The sequence below is a fragment of the Petromyzon marinus genome, chromosome 58 (assembly GCF_048934315.1).
Source record: "Petromyzon marinus isolate PM22_M1 ecotype Great Lakes invasive population chromosome 58, UKy_Petmar_22M1.pri1.0, whole genome shotgun sequence".
In the NCBI taxonomy this organism is placed as follows: Eukaryota; Metazoa; Chordata; class Hyperoartia; order Petromyzontiformes; family Petromyzontidae; genus Petromyzon; species Petromyzon marinus.
In genome coordinates this window covers 7,923,800-7,937,666 of record NC_133724.1, presented here as the reverse complement: position 1 = coordinate 7,937,666, position 13,867 = coordinate 7,923,800, and the positions used below count along the sequence as shown (strand labels likewise).

At 46.9% G+C, this 13,867-nt stretch overlaps 1 long non-coding RNA gene across 2 annotated transcripts; it reads left to right on the top strand.

Moving 5' to 3' along the window:
• Window positions 1–136: 136 nt before the first annotated feature.
• LOC142905747 (uncharacterized) lies at window positions 137–5,512 on the top strand. Of its 2 annotated transcripts, none has more exons than XR_012929777.1 (2): window positions 137–978; window positions 4,741–5,512. It is a non-coding gene; the product is annotated as an uncharacterized LOC142905747 (long non-coding RNA). The 2 variants fall into 2 exon arrangements; XR_012929776.1 differs by having other exon boundaries at window positions 4,722–5,512.
• The last annotated feature ends 8,355 nt before the right edge of the window (window positions 5,513–13,867 follow it).

Genomic DNA, 13,867 nt, shown 5'->3' with positions numbered 1-13,867 from the left:
GGAGATCCCCGCCCCCTTTTACAACTTCCGGCGCCACGCGGCCACGTGGGTGAGTGACGTCATGGCAGCCCACGTTCCTCTTCCGGGTGTCGTGGCCGTCATTGGTGACGGTCCTGGGCCCTTAGCTCTGGGTCGACTCAGGCCGCGTGGCTGACGGGATGTGTACAAAATACTTCGTCACTAGAGGGGTGAAGGTGCAGCCCTGCAAGTGCTCGCTCTCGCCGCTGCTGGAGGACGGGTACGACGAGAGCAAGCTCTGGAGAAGCGCTTCTGGAGGTGTATTTATTGCTTTTGGCCTACTCTTCCACGTCGGCAAGTACATCCTTGTGTAAAGTTGAGAGAGTCCCGACACTTTACCCACCGCACAACGCGTGTTGGCAGAGTGGACTTGCAATGCAGTGCCTGAGTCGGCCCTTCAATTGCCTTTCTCATTCACCCACTGCGTTCACTCGGCCACAAGTTCTTTGACCTACGTAGAGACTCCTCGACTCGCATAGAGACCCGCAGTCCCCAACTGATCGACTTAATGTCCCTCACTTTGCAGGCCTGTGTTGTGTTTAACTTCGCTTAGATCCCAGGTTCCAATGCGGGAATCAAACTGTGCAACCGTGATTAATCCGGGTTCTCACGTGTGGCAATTTGATGGTCTCTGCGCTGATACCAATTACTGTACCTATTTAGAAACCCATAGACTCATAGAGACCCACATGCTGACCCAGATTATTTACTAGATGCTCAGACTCACAGAGATATCCCCAGACTCGCCTAGAGACCCATCGACTTGTGTGGACAGCCCTACACTTGCACGGAGACGCATTTAGACCAATAGCCTCACGCAGTCCGTTCCATTCTTGTGTCTGGCAATATGTTCAGGAACTAAATGCCGACGTCAACGTCTGCTCCTTGCGACGGGAGACCTTCAGCAGACAGAGTTCGTGTCGTTTTGCTGTTCCTCCGTTGACGGAGTGCAGACTTACAGTGACTACACTGCACTCACTGTACATAGTCTGGGTTGCATTGGCCACAGTCGCACTGCTGTGGCTCGCGTTTTGAACTTTACATTGGCGAGGGAGATGGACGCAACGGCCTCCTGGTGATGTTCTGACTCGGCTGATGATCGCACCGCCAGTGTCTGCGAGGAGGAATGTTTGAGCCAGGGGGTGCGATGCTGTTGGTCTCGATCGAGGTGTTTATTCTTGGAGGCCCCTTCATCCCACTGCCATATTACGGTTGTTCTTAGCGTGTAACACCAGTAATAGGTTTTGTTTTGAAGGTCGTCAGCTGTGATCTTGTCCGTTCCTTGGGTTGGATAACAAGAATACTTTGAACCTATTACTATACAAGCCGTAAGTGTATAACTCGTGTAAAGCCCATTGAGCTCTACAGCTCTGTTCTCAGACATACCTCTCAAAGGCCATTATGGCCTCTAACCTGCCATTATGAACCTGAGAGAGACACCCAGACCCAGGACTTGAAGCCAGGATCTCAGCAGTCTTGGCTCAATGTCTCTGACCCAGCCATTACGAACCTGAGAGAGACATCCAGACCCAGGGCTTGAACCCAGGCTCTCAGCAGTGTTGGCTTAGTGTCTGACCTAGCCATTATGAACCTGAGAGAGACACCCAGACCCAGGACTTGAACCCATGATCTCAGCAGTGTTGGCTCAGTGTCTCTGACCAAGCCATTATGAACCTGAAAGAGACAACCAGACCCAGGGTTTGAATCTAGGATCTCAGAAGTGTTGGCTCAGTGTCTCTGACCAGGCCATTATGAACCTGAAAGAGACACCCACACCTAGGGTTTGAATCTAGGATCTCAGAAGTGTTGCCTCAGTTTCTCTGACCCAGCCATTATGAACATGAGATTGACATCCAGACCCAGGGCTTGAACCCAGGATGTCAGCAGTGTTGGCTCAGTGTCTCTGAACCAGCCATTATGAACCTGAGGGAGACACCCAGACCCAGAGATTGAACTCAGGATCTCAGCAGTGTTGGCTCAGTGTTTCTGACCCAGACATTATGAACCTGAGAGACACAGCCAGACCCAGGGCTTGAACCCAGGATCTCAGCAGTGTTGCTTCTGTGTCTCTGACCCAGCCATTATGAACCTGAGAGAGACACCCAGACCCAGAGCTTGAACCCAGGATCTCCGCAGTGTTGGCTCAGTGTCTCTGACTCAGCCATTATGAACCTGAGAGAGACACCCAGACACTTTGGTTCTATTTGGTAAAGTCACATAGGTAAAAAATAAAACAACAAAAATCACGACGTTTCGACCACAGCACAAGCGGCCTTCATCAGGTGAAGGGGACCAGACTGTCTCGAAGACTGCGCTGGAGTGAAACAGAGCCAAGCTCAGACCACGGCTTTTAAGCTGTGTGAGAGGGATTAAGGTGCCTTGACAAAGGAATTAGCATAAAAATTAGCATTTAATTGGCGGACTTAGCATGATGAAAGGTGTAGAGGGGGTGAACATGCGGGTACACATGCACCTGCATGTGCTGCGAAAGTTTGGGGTACCACTACTTGAAACATTTTAATTGGCGGACTTAGCATGATGAAAGGTATACTGTTTGGTTCTTTTCGGTAAAGTCACGTAAAAAACAAAAATAAAAAATTCACGACGTTTCGGCCACAACACAAGTGGCCTTCATCAGGTGAAGGGACTAGACTGTCTAGAGGATAGCGCTGGAGTGAACACAGCCAAGCTGGAGTGTGTTCACTCCAGCTGTCCTTTAGACAGTCTGGTCCCTTCACCTGATGAAGGCCACTTGTGTTGTGGCCGAAACGTCATTAATTTTTTTTTATTTTTTGTTGTTTTTTACGTGACTTTACCGAATAGAACTAAACAGTATGGATCCTTGCAGTCACGAAAGCTTTAAATCTAGAAATGATGAAAAGTGTAGAGGGGGTGAACATGTGGGTGCATATGCACCCGCATGTGCTGCGAAAGTTTGGGGTACCACTACTTGAAAAAATATACTATACCATTGAAAATTAGTTTAATGTTTGGTTCGATTTAGAACATCTTTCCAATGGTTGCTTAATTTGAAACCATCTTCTCGGTTGAAATTGTGTCTGTGTTTGTAGATCTGAATTGCCTCGTGAACAAATCTGTGATAAAAACCCGTGGGTTTGCAAAGAACCTTGGTATCAGTGATAGCCAATGTTTTCATGGAGAAATTTGAATCGGACGCCATCCAGACTTCCACCCTCAGACCTTATTTTACCTACGTGACTTTACCGAATAGAACCAAAGAGTATGGATCCTTGCAGTCACGAAAGCTTCAAATCTAGAATAGATACTGCCAGACCCAGGGCTAGAACCCAGGTTCTTAGTGCTGCTGGCACTGAGAATGCACACATTCAAATACACATCAATTTTTGCTATAGATTCAACGTAAAAAATATACAGGAAAACAATACAGTACTTGCAAATTGAACTTAACCTATTTTGGCAGAGTCTGGCAGTGCTGAGACATCAGAGTTCAGTTCTCGACTACTGTTGCGAAATGGAATAGGCTACGTACAGAGACTGATGTCGTGGGGAAGATTTGGCGAGGTCATGATGGGGTCACTCCTACAGCATTGTTAGTATCCCGAATGTGCTAGCAATGAATGTGCACGCGTCAACTTCTCCATATCACGATTGTATTAGAACTTCCTCTACCGGATCCTTTAGCAAATAATATTTTCATTTTACGCAATTGCCATCCCCCAACGCTGCAACATCAAATTAGGCGATCCTTTATGCAGACGATACAAAAACAAAAGCACCACTTCGCAAATCATAAAACTAAAAGATGAATTGATAAATAACTAGAGAAAAAATGGCCAAGAGAAAATGATCATCACATACTCTCATTTACAGGAAAAATAATTCATTTTTTTCATTATTTTTTTAAAGTAATAAAACATCGGAGTCCCGGTAGACTCTCCTTGGATCTCTCCCGGGCAGCATGTCCCACTCGGCAAAGACCCCAGGGCTGCCCAGGACAAGCTGGTGGGACAATGTCGCTCGGCTGGCCTGGGAATGCCTGGAAAATCTCCAGGAAGAGCTAGAGTCTGTGTATAAAAGTGTCTTGTACAGTTGTTTAGTGTAGTAGTGTAGAGTAATGTAGTGCTGGTGTCTATCACCAGGGAAAAGGAGTCTGGACCGCCCTACTCAACATGCTGCCGCCGCGACTCTCACCAAAACAAGCGGATTGAGAAGCGAACGAACATCGGGGCACATTGGTGGCATAAAATGCTTAAAAATGACGCTTAAAAAAGAAAGCCAAATATCGACAGATGTATATGTCGGGCTCTAGTTTTGAGGATTTCGCCAGATTTCCAGATGCACCAGGGCACTTTACCTTCCCGTGTAATTTTCATTATTTGCCAAATTAATATAATTTTCATTTGGGATGAATTTCAAGTATTCCAAAACAGCCCTTGCACTCTGCAAAAGTGCCCACCGTATCGTTATAATTATAACTCACGTTTCTTCCCCTGTGCTTTAAAATGGTAGTTTAACTATTCATGAAATTGAAACGTTTATTGCGTGTAATGCCTTTTGTTTAAATTTCACAGAGAGTAGAGAGAATGATTCAGAATTGCTGGAAAGCACAGACACGCTGGAAGGGCAGGCAGAAGCACTGCCAACAATTTCCCAAGCGCTACGGCCCGACAGTAGGATGTTTCGCCAACTCCATTAATGGGTGTTTATTGTGCTCCTGTAAGCGAGTGTGTGTGTTGTCAGGCTCATGTGGAAGAGGCTCGTGATGGACACTACTGGGCAGTTGGATGCAGCGTCCAAGGATAGCGGAGGGCGCAGGAGTGACGCTCACAACAACAAGAGGCTCTCCAGGTGGCTAAAACGGAACAAGTTAGCACAGTGGGGAGCACAGGTGGTTCATCTGCCTGCCATCTCAGTCAGTTAACTCACAACATCTTGGTCTGTTTCATGACCTGTCAGTGGGCCTTCGGCACGTCACGTGGCTACAACGTGCACGTAGCCTGGCACAAGCACTGCGGTGATCTCACTGCCACATAGTCGTGAATGGTGGCTGTAGTTGTGTAAGAATATTTGTATAACTTGCATTGGATGCGTCTTATAATTCAGTTGAGGTGTGTTATAATGTGCGTTATTACAAGGTATGGAGGAGCGGTGGTGTAGTGGTTAACTCAGATCTTTGAACCCTGTGACCCGAGTTAGATACCAGCTCACAGCCAACAGCAGTGATGATTATCTGAACTGATGCCTGGCCTCTGCCTAGGTCAACTCAGCCTCCAATGAGTACCTGGTGCAGTGTGTAAACATCGCCACTGGGGAGACAAATGTGGTTGGGCGTGGTGCTTGCCACCCATCTCGTGTGCTGTGCGGGCCATCATAGGCGCTTGCGAACAGCACCTGCCCCAACTGTCAGTTAAGGCTCTACAGGGGATATTTGTCTCTGTATTACAATGATTGGAGGTTTAATTACACATGTAAAGCTTAATGCAGCTGTGTAATAAATATTTTAATTGCCAAAGGTTTGACGGATATGTTTTGATATATTGATGAACTGTAGTACTGCCTTCCCATCGTTGGGAAACGAATTGATTCCTGCAAGATGAAAAAAGAAATTACTATATTTTTTACATTTTAAGATCTGCATAACGTGAATCAAATCAGAAATGTGGACACTGACGAAGCACAGAGAAAAAAGCTGAAGGGCACGGAGATGGTCCGGAGTCTCAGCTCCGTGAGGGATTCCTGGGTAACCCAGCGTAATCATATTCATTCCAAAATGACGCTCCCGTCTGGTTACGTGAAATCGATGGAACGATCGGGATGAGATTGGGGGATATTGATGCACACATACACACAAAGATGCCCCATATAGCCCTTACAGACTTGGGACAAGTGCTATTAGCGAGCAGCACCTATATGGAGGCTGGCATGGCACACGGGGGGTAGGAGGGGGGGTGTTGGCCAGCACGACCCAAAAATCCCCATCATGGTGGTGAATGCCGTGCAGTTGTCATCCTCAGGCAGTTCGCGTGCGCGTTGTGATGGTTGCGCGTGGTGGTCGTGAACAATGGTGTCGCTTTGCTGAGTGATGGGAGTTGATGTATGAGTTGAAGCAGTCTACGCGGGGGTGAGAGTCTTAGTTCATATTTAACACGAGAATGCCTTCGTGTTAAACTTTTACAGTTCTCCCGAGCCCATCATACTGTTGCTACTCCGGCGCACCAGCTATGACCAGGCCTACCCCAACCCCTATCACTACCCCAACCCCAACTCCTATAACCACCCGTATCACCACCATTACCCCTATCACTACCCCAACTTCTATCACTACCCCATCCCCTATCACTACCCAACTCCTATCACTACCCCAACTCCTATCAATACCTCTCCTTAACTGCTCCCGCCTGTTCTTGTCACAATAACTACACCACAAATTTTAATAACCCCGCTATTTATCTAAACCGCTGTCATGGTACGCACACTTTTATAATAGCCACCAATTGTTTATGAATATGGCGCTGTATAAATTTATATAATATAAGATAGTACATTTTCTCTAAGCTTCATACAATTGCATCTCCAAGAGCTGTACAATGACAAAAACAAAAACCCTCCTTCCCTTCAGCCTCTCCTTCCTCCACCAACTCTGTTCTCTCCTCCATGCTCTCCTCCACAACCTCTGTCTTCTCCAAGACACTTCACACAAGCCAAGACACATTGAACCTAGACCGCACCAGCAAACGAGGCAACATTGTTTAATGTATATTTACAAGTTAATTTTACAACGTATATTACAGTGACAATCATAATGTATGGTGTGTGTGGGGTGTAGTGTCTTGGCTGCAATTGTCCCCTGGTCCATCGCTTGCGTCCGCTGATGAGCATTGTGCCACTGCTGGTTCGGCGCTGGCTGCTCCCAAGGATCGTCTGCGCCATTTTGCAACGTTCAGGGTGTCCTGCCTTTGATCCATCCTGGGATTAACCAGGCTGGATTACAGTTCCAGGAACTCACAGATCCTTGAAAGTTCTGGACATTGGTGAGTTCCTCTGGCAAGCGAGGCTGGGTTGGCTGGGTTGTGAAACCCGGATGACCAGCCATGGCAAGGCCTAGCAGCCCATGTGTGTGTAGTACGTGTGTGTCTTGTGTATGTGGGCGTGTGTGTGGTGTGTATGTGGGCATGCGGTGTGTATGTGTGTGTTGTGTGTATGTATATCTTGGGATGGGAAGAGGGTGAAGTGTGTGTATGTGGTGATAGTGGTGGTGATGATACTAATACACATCTATCATCACCACCCCTTGCGTCGTCATGGCTACTTTGCGGTGGACACTCCACCACAAAGCAGCCGGCGGCGGAAGAAAAAGCAGATTGCTCGTCCCACGCGAGCAAGTCGCGACCGCTTCTTCTTCTTCTGCTCTCTCGACTTCTGCACCACCAACTCTGTCTTCTCATCCATGCTCTCCTCCGCAATCTCCGTATTCTCTGCAGAGGCCAGGGTGAGTGAGGGCTGCGCAGGAGTTGACCTGTGAAGGGACAGACACGACACCATTTCATATCCCGTCTATCGTTCGTTATTACTCTACAAGGTCACAACTCCCGATCATCCGTCCGTGAAATATCCCCGTTGCATTTTCACCTTGCTTCGCAACATTCACAACATCTTAAGACACAGTAGGGCTTTCCTTGGTAATTAAGGAAAGTGATAAGAAGTAATAATATAAACACACAGGACACACACGCAGAGCGGCTTACCGTTGCACAGCGGCTGCAGAGGTTCTGTCGCTCTCCCTGTCGCACAGCGAGACCAGTCCCAGGTCAGCGGTGGCGACGACCGTGATGGTGGCAGTGGCGGTGGTGGTGTATGTGGTGGTGATGCCCGCAACAATGGTTGTGATGGTTATAGTGGTGATAGTGGTGGCAGCGGCGGTGGCGGTGATGGTGGCGGCCGTGGTTTTAACTGCAGCTGCTCCGGGTTGCCCGGGTTCACCCGTGCCGATATCCTGCAGCCATTTATGTGCCAGCGCCTACTCCGGTGTCATCCAAAAAGCCGGGATCCATCTGTTGAGACACACAGACAGACGCGGCACATGCCGTGAATGATGATGATTGGAGGGTTTACATTCGTCTCCTCCCACCGAGTCCTAGAACTATTGTCAGCAGTAGTAGCAGTCATCCACTTTTGGTGATGATCACCAAAATTATCATCATTAACCATTTGCTGCTGTGATCAATGGCAGATACACCACCTGTGCTCCCAACTCTGCCACTTTGCTGCGTATTAGCGGCTCGGTGCTCTGCTCGTTGTGAGCATTGCTCCTCCACCTTCTGTTGTTGCTGAGTGGCGACTTCCGTCCACCTGCCAATTACCCTCAAAGTGCACCTTGCCTGACATTTCCCTGTGTCGTATTTATCGAAACTGAACTCAACGCCGCTGGTAACATTCATCGCCAAGTCCAACCAGGTCCACTTCCTCCAATTCCACATGAGCTCATCTCTACTTTGACATGGCCCAGCAGTAACATGGCCCAGCAGTGACGGGGCTCAGCATTAGCACGTTGTTTGCTGTGTGTTGCAGAGGGTTACAGTGCAAATCCAGTGGCCGTCCTGGTTAATGCAGCGGGTGTGTGAACCCTAAAAATACTCGCTGTTTGCTTCATAGAGAATGTTAAAGATCCTGTCATGTAATTTGCAAGATTAGGCCATTGTGTGCTGACATCACGGTCAAAATTAGACGAAAGAATGTACTGCTTGTCAGCAGGGCCGTCCATAGGGGGTGTGGGGCCCACGGCCAATCTCACTGTGTGGGCCCATCGACGCCTTCAAACTAAAGCGGAAGTGTTACATCTGACACCACCGTGACATCGGAGCATGGCACCCCTGAAGTTACTCGACTTGAATGTACAGTGTTCCTCGATATACGTCGTTAATTCGTTCCAGAAGGTCGGACTTATACCGAAAATGACGTATACCAAACGAATGTGTCCCATAAGAAATAAAGGGAAAGGAAATAATCCGTTCCAGAGTATAAGAAATGATATTTTATATGGCATATTATTTTCAGCCCGGGCTTCAGTCTTCGTGTTGGGAGAGAACTCCCTGCGCTTTGCGCGGTCACCCTTATACCCGTTTGTGGCCAGGTGTAATCAATCCCAGCCATTATGAACATGAGAGAGACACCCAGCCCCAGGGTTTGAACCCAGGATCTCAGCAGTGTAGGTTCAGTCTCTCTGACCCAGCCATTATGAACCCAAGAAAGACACCCTGCCCCAGGGTTTGAACCTAGCATCTCCAAAGTGTTGGTTCAGTGTCTCGGACCCAGCCATTACGAACTTGAGAGAGACATCCAGATCCAGATCCAGGGCTTGAACCCTGGATCTCAGCAGTGTTGGCTCAGTGTCTCTGACCCAGCCATTATGAACCTGAGAGAAACACCCAGACCCAGGGCTTGAACCCAGGTTCTCAGCAGTGTTGGCTCAGTGTTTCTGACCCAGCCGTTATGAACCTGAGAGACACAGCCAGACCCAGGGCTTGAACCCAGGTTCTCAGTGCTGCTGGCTCAGTATCACGGAGCTGGCCATTACGACCCCTCAGCCTCATGGTTGCAACTAAACATCTTCGCCATCGTGGTATGTTAATCGCTCATTCAGCATCATAAAATGTTTTTTCTCCCCAGATTAAACATTTTCAAGTAATTCATAAAAAAAATAACCGGATTACAAGAGCCCGAATTATGCCAGCTGTTTTGGGTTCGATGTCGATACCGATCGGAGAGTCCCAGTCAACCGATTGCCAATATATCAACTGATGTTTTGTATTAAAAAAAATGCTAAATGTTTTAATCAACATGAAAACCTCTAATTTTATTAAACGTTCCATATTTGAGAACATTTAACTTAAATTATTATATGAATGAGCATGCACACAAATTAAAATACACACATCAATTATTTTTTAATGGATTCAACGTAAAAAAAAGTTGAAAAACAATACAGTAAATTTTGTTTTAAAGCTTTCGTGACTGCAGGGATTCATATTCTTGGTTCTTTCGGTAAAGTCACGTAGAAGGGAAACAATAAAATAATAAAAATATAATTGTTTTATATAATATATAATTGTTTTAATTGTTTTATGTAAAAATATAATTGGTTTATATTTTTATTGTATTGTTTTCCTTCTATGTGACTTTATCGAAAGAACCAAGAATAACAATACAGTACTTGCAAATTGAACTTAATCTATTTTGGCAGAGTCTGGCAGTGCTCAGACATCAGAGTTCAGTTCTCGAGTACTGTTGCGAAATGGAATAGGCTACGTACAGAGACTGATGTCGTGGGGAAGAGTTGGTGAGGTCATGATGGGGTCACTCCTACAGCATTGTTAGTATCCCGAACATGCTAGCAACGAATGTGCACGCATCAACTTCTCCACCTCACGATTGTATTAGAACTTCCTCTACCGGATCCTTTAGCAAATAATATTTTCATTTTACGCAATTGCCATCCCACAACGCTGAAACATCGAATTAAGCGATCCTTTATGCGGACGATACAAAAACAAAACCAACACTTAGCAAATCATAAAACTAAAAGATGAATAGATAAATAACTAGAGAAAAATGGCCAAGAGAAAATGATCATCACGTACTGTCATTTACAGGACAAAGAATATATTTCTTTCATTCATTTTTTTAACGTATCAAACATCGTGGTCCCAGGAGACTCTCCTCGGATCTCTCCCGGGCAGCACGTCCCACAAGGCAAAGACCCCAGGGCTGCCCAGGACAAGCTGGTGGGACAATGTCGCTTGGCTGGCCTTGGAACGGCTGGAAATTCCCCAGGAAGAGCTAGAGTCTGTGTATAAAAGTGTCGTGTATAGTTGTTTAGTGTATAGTGTAGTAGTGTAGAGTGATGTAGTGCTGGAGTCTATCACCAGGGAAAAGGAGTCTGGACCGCCCTACTCAACATGCTGCCGCCGCGACCCTCCCCAAAACAAGCGGACTGAGAAACAAACGAACATGCGGGCACATTGGTGGCATAAAATGTCGATAACGAGGTTTAAAATAAAAGTCAAATATCGACTGATGTATATGTCGGGCTCTAGTTTTGAGGATTTCGCCAGATTTCCAGATGCACCAGGGCACTTTACCTTCCCGTGTAATTTTCATTATTTGCCAAATTAATATAATTTTCATTTGGGGTGAATTTCAAGTATTCCAAAACAGCCCTTGCACTCTGCCAAAGTGCCCACCGTATCATTCTAATTATAAGACTCACGTTTCTTCCCCTGTGCTTTAAAATGGTAGTTTAACTATTAATGAAATTGAAATGTTTTTTTGCATGTAATGCCTTTTGTTTATATTTCACAGAGAGCAGAGAGAATGATTCAGAATTGCTGGAAAGCACAGACACGCTGGAAGGGCAGGCAGAACCACTGCCAACAATTTCCCAAGCTATACGGTCCTACAGTAGGATGTTTCGCCAACTCCATTAATGGGTGTTTCTTGTGCTCCTGTAAGCGAGTGTGTCTTATCAGGCTCATGAGGAGGAAGCTCTTGATGGACGCTACTGGGCAGTTGGAAGCAGCGTCCAAGAATAGCGGAGGGCGCAGGAGTCACGCTCACAACAACGAGAGGCTCTCCAGGCGGCTAAAACTGAACGAGTTGGCACAGTGGGGAGCACAGGTGGTTCATCTGCCTGCCATCTCAGTCGGTTAACCCACAACACCTTGGTCTGTTTCATGACCTGTCAGTGGGCCTTCTGCACGTCACGTGGCTACAACGTGCACGTAGCCTGGCACAAGCGCTGTGGTGATCTCACTGCCACATAGTCGTGAATGGGGGCTGTAGTTGTGTCAGAATATTTGTACAACTTGCATTGTATGCGTCTTATAATTCAGTTGAGGTGTGTTTTAATGTGCGTTATTACAAGGTATGGAGGATCGGTGGTGTAGTGGTTAACTCAGTTCTATGAACCCTGTGACCCGAGTTAGATACCCGCTCACAGCCAACAGCAGTGATGATTATCTGAACTGATGCTGGGCCTCTCCCTAGGTCAACTCAGCCTCAAATGAGTACCTGGTGAAGTGTGTAAACATCGCCACTGGGGAGACAAAGGCGGTCGGACGTGGTTCTTGCCACCCATCTCGTGTGCTGTGCGGGCCATCATAGGCGCTTGCTAACAGCACCTGCCCCAACTGTATGTTAAGGCTCTACAGGGGATATTTGTCTTTGGATTACAATGATTGGAGGTTTAATTACACATGTAAAGCTTAATGCAGCTGTGTAATAAATATTTTAATTGCCAAAGGTTTGAGGGATATTTTTTTTATATATTGATGAACTGTAGTACTGCCTTCCCATTGTTGGGAAACGAATTGATTCCTGCAAGAAGAAATAAGAAATTACTATTTTTTTTACATTTTGAGATCTGCATAACGTGAATCAAATCAGAAATGTGGACACTGACGAAGCACAGAGAATAAAAGCTGAAGGGCACGGAGATGGTCCGGAGTCTCAGCTCCGTGAGGGATTCCTGGGTAACCCAGCGTAATGATATCGCATTCCAAAATGACGCTCCCATCTGGTTACGTGAGACCGATGGAATGATCAGGATGAGATTGGGGGATATTGATGCACACATACACACATAGATGCCCCGTATAGCCCTTACAGACTTGGGACAAGTGCAATTAGCGAGCAGCACCTATATGGAGGCTGGCATGGCACACGGGGGGGAAGGAGGGGGGGTGTTGGCCAGCACGACCCAAAAATCCCCATCATGGTGGTGAATGCCGTGCAGTTGTCATCCTCACGCAGTTCGCGTGCGTGTGGTGATGGTTGCGCGTGGTGGTCGTGAACAATGGTGTGGCTTTGCTGAGTGATGGGAGTCGATGTACGAGTTGAAGCAGTCTACGCGGGGGTGGGAGTCTTAGTTCATATTTAACACGAGAGTGCCTTCGTGTGAAACTTTTACAGTTCTCCCGAGCCCATCATACTGTTGCTACTCTGGCGCACCAGCTACGACCAGGCCTACCCCAACCCCTATCACTACCCCAACCCCAACTCCTATAAACACCCGTATCACCACCCTTACTCCTATCACTACCCCAACCTCTATCACTACCCCAACCCCTATCACTACCCCAACTCCTATCACTACCCCTCCTTAACCGCTCCCGCCTGTTCTTGTCACAATAACTACACCACAAATTTTCATAAACCCGCTATTTATCTAAACCACGATCATGGTACGCACAATTTTATAATAGCCATCAATTGTTTATGAATAAGGCGCTGTATAAATTTATATAATATAAGATAGTACATTTTTTTCTAAGCTTTATACAATTGCATCTCCAAGAGCTGTACAATGACAAAAACAAACACCCTCCTTCCCTTCAGCCTCCCCTTCCTCCACCAACTCCGTTCTCTCCTCCATGCTCTCCTCCACAACCTGTCTTCTCCAGACACTTCACACAAGCGAAGACACATTGAACCCAGGCCGCACCATCAAACGAGGCAACATTGTTTAATGTATCTTTGCAAATAAATTTTACAACGTATATTACAATAACAATCATAATGTATGGTGTGTGCGTGTGTGGGGTGTAGTGTCTTGGCTACAATTGTCCCCTGGTCCATCGCTGGCGTCCGCGGGTGAGCATTCTGTCACTGCTGGTTCGGCGCTGGCTGCTGCCAAGGATCGTCTGCGCCATTTTGCAACGTTCAGGGTGTCCTGCCTGTGATCCATCCTGGGATTAACCAGGCCGGATTACAGTTCCAGGAACTCACAGATCCTTGAAAGTTCTGGACATTGGTGAGTTCCTCTGGCAAGCGAGGCTGGGTTGGCTGGGTTGTGAAACCCGGACGACCAACC